General features: G+C 35.5%; 1 long non-coding RNA gene across 1 annotated transcript; it reads left to right on the top strand.

The window, feature by feature from the left end:
* The first annotated feature begins 3,425 nt into the window (after positions 1 to 3,425).
* On the top strand, positions 3,426 to 5,969 carry LOC113053391 (uncharacterized). The gene is made up of 3 exons (XR_003277219.1): positions 3,426 to 4,150; positions 5,046 to 5,103; positions 5,192 to 5,969. It is a non-coding gene; the product is annotated as an uncharacterized LOC113053391 (long non-coding RNA).
* The last annotated feature ends 36 nt before the right edge of the window (positions 5,970 to 6,005 follow it).

Below are 6,005 nucleotides of genomic sequence, written 5' to 3'. Positions count from 1 at the left end.
AATATGCCACAGATGTAAGCTGCAGTGTAATGAGATTTGGTTTATTTTAACTTAACATTTTAACTTGACTAAAATAATCATCTTTAACCTTGAATTCATGTACACATATTACATTTACTAATTTGTGAATATAAATGTAAATTAAGAAAGTGTGTCTTTTCTATCCCCAGGTTGCTCCATTGAGAATGCCACTGTAAGTAGGGGAGAGAGGAGTGTTGTAACACATTTTGTAAAACATCTTTAACAAACATCTGTAAGCATTCTTTTATGCATCTAAAACGTAACATTTTAACATTTCCATATTACCCCTGTAACATAATGTACAGTCGCACATATTTGTTTGAACCTGGAACAAAATTTTAATCCAAAACTTTAGTCTTGACCATATCCCTACACTAAAACATAACCTTAAATATTAGTATTCCCTAAAATCAGAGGAAATGTTAGTTGAGCACCAAACACTGGTTGTAAGCCTAAACTTCACAAAAAATACAAACTGGTTCTTTAAACTCGATTGGTTTATCACAACATTGTTCCAGGGTCAAAACAGATGTTGATCCAGGAACATGTCGCACTTGGTAAAATCAGGTTCTGCATGTAAGCACAGTCAGATGGTCATAATCACAAAACAAACCCTGTTATGAGGATTTGTATAACCCTTAGAAATGTATTTTGCTATGATGATAATCATGTTGACATTTAGTTCAATTTATTTTTGATAAAAGTGTCACTTAGATTAGTTTAATGGTTTCACTAATACAAAATAGTTCATTACAACAGAGCAAAAATAAGAAAACTGCAAATACTACAGAGTACACCTGTTTGTTAGTTTCTAGTTTCCCTAAGACCTTGATTAGCTGTCCAGGTGTGTTTATTTGGGGTTTGAGCTGGACTCTACAGGACAATGGCCTTCCAGGAGCAGGTTTGGACACCCCTTGTAAAAATAATTGCATAATATATTATTGACTCTTTCACCATTTGAACTGACATCATTCAATGTCATTTGGAATAGTGAATTAAAAAAAAATAATAATAAAAATTAAAGAAGCCGTTTTTGTCATATATTAGGTACATATTATAATTAATGAATGTGCACATATTGTAAATGTACTAAAAATAATTATGTGGGTTTCCTGGTAGCCTTCAGTAAAGTAACTTGCTTTCTTCACTGACAAATATGAAAATGAAAATACTATCAATCAAAGCAGAGAGCTGCATTGACAAATAATATACTGGCCACTGACATAGTTTTAAATTGTTATCCAGTTGTTTGGCCTTCAAACAGTTCCTCTTAAAATAATAATAATAATAATAATAATAATAATAATAATAATAATAATAATAATATATATATATATATATATATATATATATATATATATATATATATATTAGCATTTTGGTAATGTCTGTAACACATCAATATTAGGAATGTGGTTGTTCATAATTACATGAAGTGAATGTGGATGATTAATTAAAATGCATCTGTGAGTTAACTATAGAAGCAGTTTAGTCTCAAATATAATTCACGCAAAAAACATGATTCACACATGTGTAGACAATTTTACTATATGAAACCTAATTCATGTACACACAAAAAAAAAAATTCACGTGTGTGAAAAAATATATATTCACAAAAAGCAATTCACATGCGCAAAATAAAATTATATGTTTATAAAATACGTTTCACAAATGCAAAAAAACTATTTGTAGTTATACAACCGTGCACAAAAACCTTTGAATGTTTAAAATGTACGAGTGTCTGAATGTAGGAATCGTCATTTACTACGAATCCACTTGGATTTGTGTGCGTGTGTTTTTGAGACTTTCCTGGCAGAGCTCTCTTCCCACGTGGGTCTGTCGTACTCTTTAGCCAATCAGATGCGAGCTTACCATTCAACCAATCATATCATAAGCCACTGAGTGCATTCAAGGAGCATGATTCTGCGGCACCTTTTGCACAATATGGATTAATTAGAACGGAAATTAAGCCTTTACATCAGTAATCCAGCATGGCGAATGAAGAACGGGAAGCACGAGTAAGATTTTCTCAAATACGTTTCCAATTTTATTTTGCGCATGTGAATGGGCTAGGTGCACAAGATGGCGCCGGTGAGCTTCAGCGACGCGAGTGTGTGCGTACTTATTTCCGGTCTTGCGACGCTCGCATTGACTGTAAGGGAAACTTACAAACGAAACTTGGCTAGATGTAAATAATTAATGATTTTCAAATTTAATAGCCGATAGTGGTATATCAAAAACATGGGGAAACATCCTCCCTATATTTTGCGTACCTCTGTGTGGAAATTCATCAAGATACAACGCGGAGATTGCTTTATTATTCTGTTGATTATGTGGATCAGTGTCAGGTCAGGTCCACAGGGATTTCTTCTTTCAAACACAAACCTCTTAAATATGCAATACTTTTGATTTTCGAAGAGCAGGTTTTGTTCTGTTATGTAAGATAAATGTTTCTGACTGTAAAACAAGACGCACAGAGATTTCTGATAAAGCATGTTTTATTAACTTTATTTGATAACATAATTTATAACTAACTGTACAATTAAACGTAATATAATTATGGTAGGTTTGCCATAATTAAAAGATCACTGTTTGCATTCATGTGTGTTTTTATCTGTTTATTTGTTTTGTGAAAGATCTGCAGCATAAATCATTATCTGTCTATGAGTAGCCATGTATATTGTTATTGTTTTGCATTAATTATCAGATTAAACAGATATTAAAATTAGTCACGTATTTTTTACTGTGTAAAATAATAAAATATGTTGTGAAAATAACGATGAAACAGACTGATGTATGTGTACAATTGAGAAATGGATACTTCTGAAGATAAATCGCAGCCCACGTCTCACGAGGTAAATATTAAATATAAAAAATAATAATAATAATAATGCAAACATTTTCGAGAAATAAGTAATTTGTACATTTACATATTTGGTAAGATAAAATACATTATATAGCTGTGTATACACACCATGAGTTCAACTTTCATTTTGTGAACAGTAGTGAGCATTAGTGTATTTAATTCATTCACCAGACCCAAACATACACAAGTAACAAATCCACTGGCTCAGTTAACATTTGTAGTATAGTGATAATAGCAGTGTATATCTTATTTGCATATGAAGTAATATTATAAATCCTGTAAACATATAGAAGGTAATATTTGGACTTCTCCGGATCTCTGCACTGACTTTAAGCACAACCGGAAATATCTACGCACACACTCGGCAAGACCGGAAATCCAAGATGGCGGAGATATGCAACTAGCCCATTGCTTTTTGTGAATATATATTTTTTCTTTCACGCACGTGAATTTTTTTTGTGTGTACATGAATTAGGTTTCATGCATGTGAAATTGTCTACGCATGTGTGAATCGTGTTTTTTGCGTGAATTATATTTGAGACTAAACTGCTTCCATAGTAAACAGCCTTGTCCTTAGTTTTGTGAACTGTTCAAAGCGTGTCATTTAAGAGTTTTTGGTTTTGACTGTGTCAGTGTTTGCTCAAGGTTAGTAGCTGGCACTCTCTGTTAAGCTTTTAATAAATGATTAAAGATATTTGGATAAAACGTGTGGACTTTCTTAACTGGTCAGAATTGATGTTTTTTTTTTTTTTTTTTTAATCAGTTCATTGAAAGTTCAAATTGACCTGATTTACTTCAATGGTTCAGTGTGCACCACCTACGCTACTGCAGGGGATTTATATAAAAATTTCCTATATGTTAGCCATTTTTACATTCAAATTAAAAGGGGAGAGGCTATTGCTTAAGTTTATTTTTGTTTACCACAATTTGTCATGTACATTTATTTATTTAGTAGTAGTTGTAGGCCATAGTGCAACTCTTGACACTCATGGGAAGTTAAAGGCAGGGATAAGTTCATGCGTGAACGCGTGCGTTTTGGGGGAAAATGAGGGCGTTGAGATTCTTGAGCGCGTTTCACTCTCTTTGGTGAGTGGAACAGGTAGAGCGAGCTGACGCGCTTCCGGTCGCAGGTGAGAGAGAAGCCGTCATGAACGCGCGCGTCAAATAAAACTGCTCTGCGCTTGGACGCGGAGGTCTTGATCGTTTGGGATTCAAAATAACAACAGCAGCGGGTCCTCTGCGGTTATCACAGCAGTTTCTCAGGTGAGCTTCGTTTCTCTTTCAGTCGATATTTGTTCGTCTCTGGGTGTTTTGAAAAGAGCTCGTCAAACCGGCTCCGCCACCGGTATCCCGTGTCTGACTGACTCACCTCACTCCCAAACAACCAACCGACCGCTGAATGCTTACAACTGTCTCTGCAGAAAACAGTAACACTTAAGCTCGAAGTAAAATCATTTCTGAAGAATAGAGCAATGAAAGTCCATTATAAAAGCAGGTGTCTCTAATGCAATATAGAGCAGTGTGTGGAACATTGTGGTATATGAAGAGTTCAAAAGCGCTGTCTCAAATTTTTATCTAAAATTAGCATTTTCTTTTTTCCAGGCTCATGCTTGGGTTCAATCATTTTACATTAATGTCAACGTGTTGGTCCTTTTCTATGCCATTACAGTGAAGAAATTGAATAAATGTAGGAGTCTAGTAAAAATACTCATTTTAGATGAAGATTTCAAACGGCGCTTAGAGGCTTTTGCTTCTGAACCCTAGAATTCTGTCTCTTGGACTTATTTAGAAGAATTGTACTGTAGGTTTCTAACTTTAAAAGCACACAAACAACATTAGTCCATAACATCATGAACTGTTTTCCAGGTCTTTTTTTAAAAGTCATAAATAGTTCAATCTGAGGAAAAGACGCCAGTTCATTTCATTTACTGAAACTCATTTGGCTTTGGAATGATTAGAGGGTGAGTTCATTTCAAAGTGTTTTTGTGGATTTCCTTGTAGTTGTAGATCAGTGTTGTTCTCCCAGACTAATAATTAACCCTATCAGTCCACAGCCAAACAGTAGACTCATTCAAAATGATCTTTTCCTCTTTGAATGTGTTTGTGTACTGCTTTCTGTAGGAATTCACATCCCGCTTTTATCTTCCTCCTCCACTAGGTTAAAGTTACCTTCCAAAATGTAAAAGGATGACCACTGTGTAGTCACTAATTACCAGGTACTTTGCCTCTCTTGAACAGACACACCCTTAGAACACTGTTACCCAGATATTCTCAGTCTGTGTTTGTTTTCACATGTGCGTGGAGCATCATGAGTTCATTGAGCGCATTGGGCCTGTGCATGCCAGTGTTGTTCTTTCTGGCTCTGGTCCTGGTTCTGTTCTCGTGCGTCCTCCGTAAGAAGCGGAAGATGGAGGGATCATACCAGCCCAGCTCGGAAGAGCGGAAACAAGCCAAGAACAATGGAGCCGAGAGACCCGGTCTCACTCTTCCACTGCCCAAAGAGGAGAGACTGATCTGAATGCAGCCCTCAGAAAAGATGCTGTTTAGGTGAACAGATCTTTCATTATGACTTTGTGTTGATACGCACAGGTGCAGTCCTGACAAACAAGTGGAGGGTCATGCATGGAGAACGATTAAAGTGGTGGTGGGTATTTATCTGATGCTTTTGACTGAGATGTGAGAATGCTTTCATTTGCTGTCACAACTTGGGACATCTGAAGACACTGCCAAGTGTGTTTATCAAAAGTAAAGAAGCCAGATGATTTAGATGGACGGCAAAAAACATTTGGACTTTGTTTACTTTATCCGTACTTTTAAGTTTACTGACTTGAGAGTCTTTGTGGAGGAGACATGGCAGCTTCACCTCCAAAAGAGTTTACCATTAGCATACTGAATACTTTAAATATCATACATTAACATTAAGTTGCAGTGTTTTCATAGGTAGAGAGAGAAATATATTGCACTTTGCCAAATGTTGTTTTGTATTAGGTTTGCATTTTTGTAATGTCTGTAACGTTGATCATCATGTGATGAAGTGACTGTGTAACTGTGGATGATTAATTAAAATGCATCTGTGAGTTAACAGCCTTGTCCTTAGTTTTGTGAACTGTTCAAAGCG

The sequence above is a fragment of the Carassius auratus genome, chromosome 1 (assembly GCF_003368295.1).
Source record: "Carassius auratus strain Wakin chromosome 1, ASM336829v1, whole genome shotgun sequence".
NCBI classification, from domain to species: domain Eukaryota; kingdom Metazoa; phylum Chordata; class Actinopteri; order Cypriniformes; family Cyprinidae; genus Carassius; species Carassius auratus.
This window is presented reverse-complemented; position numbering and strand designations above follow the sequence as displayed.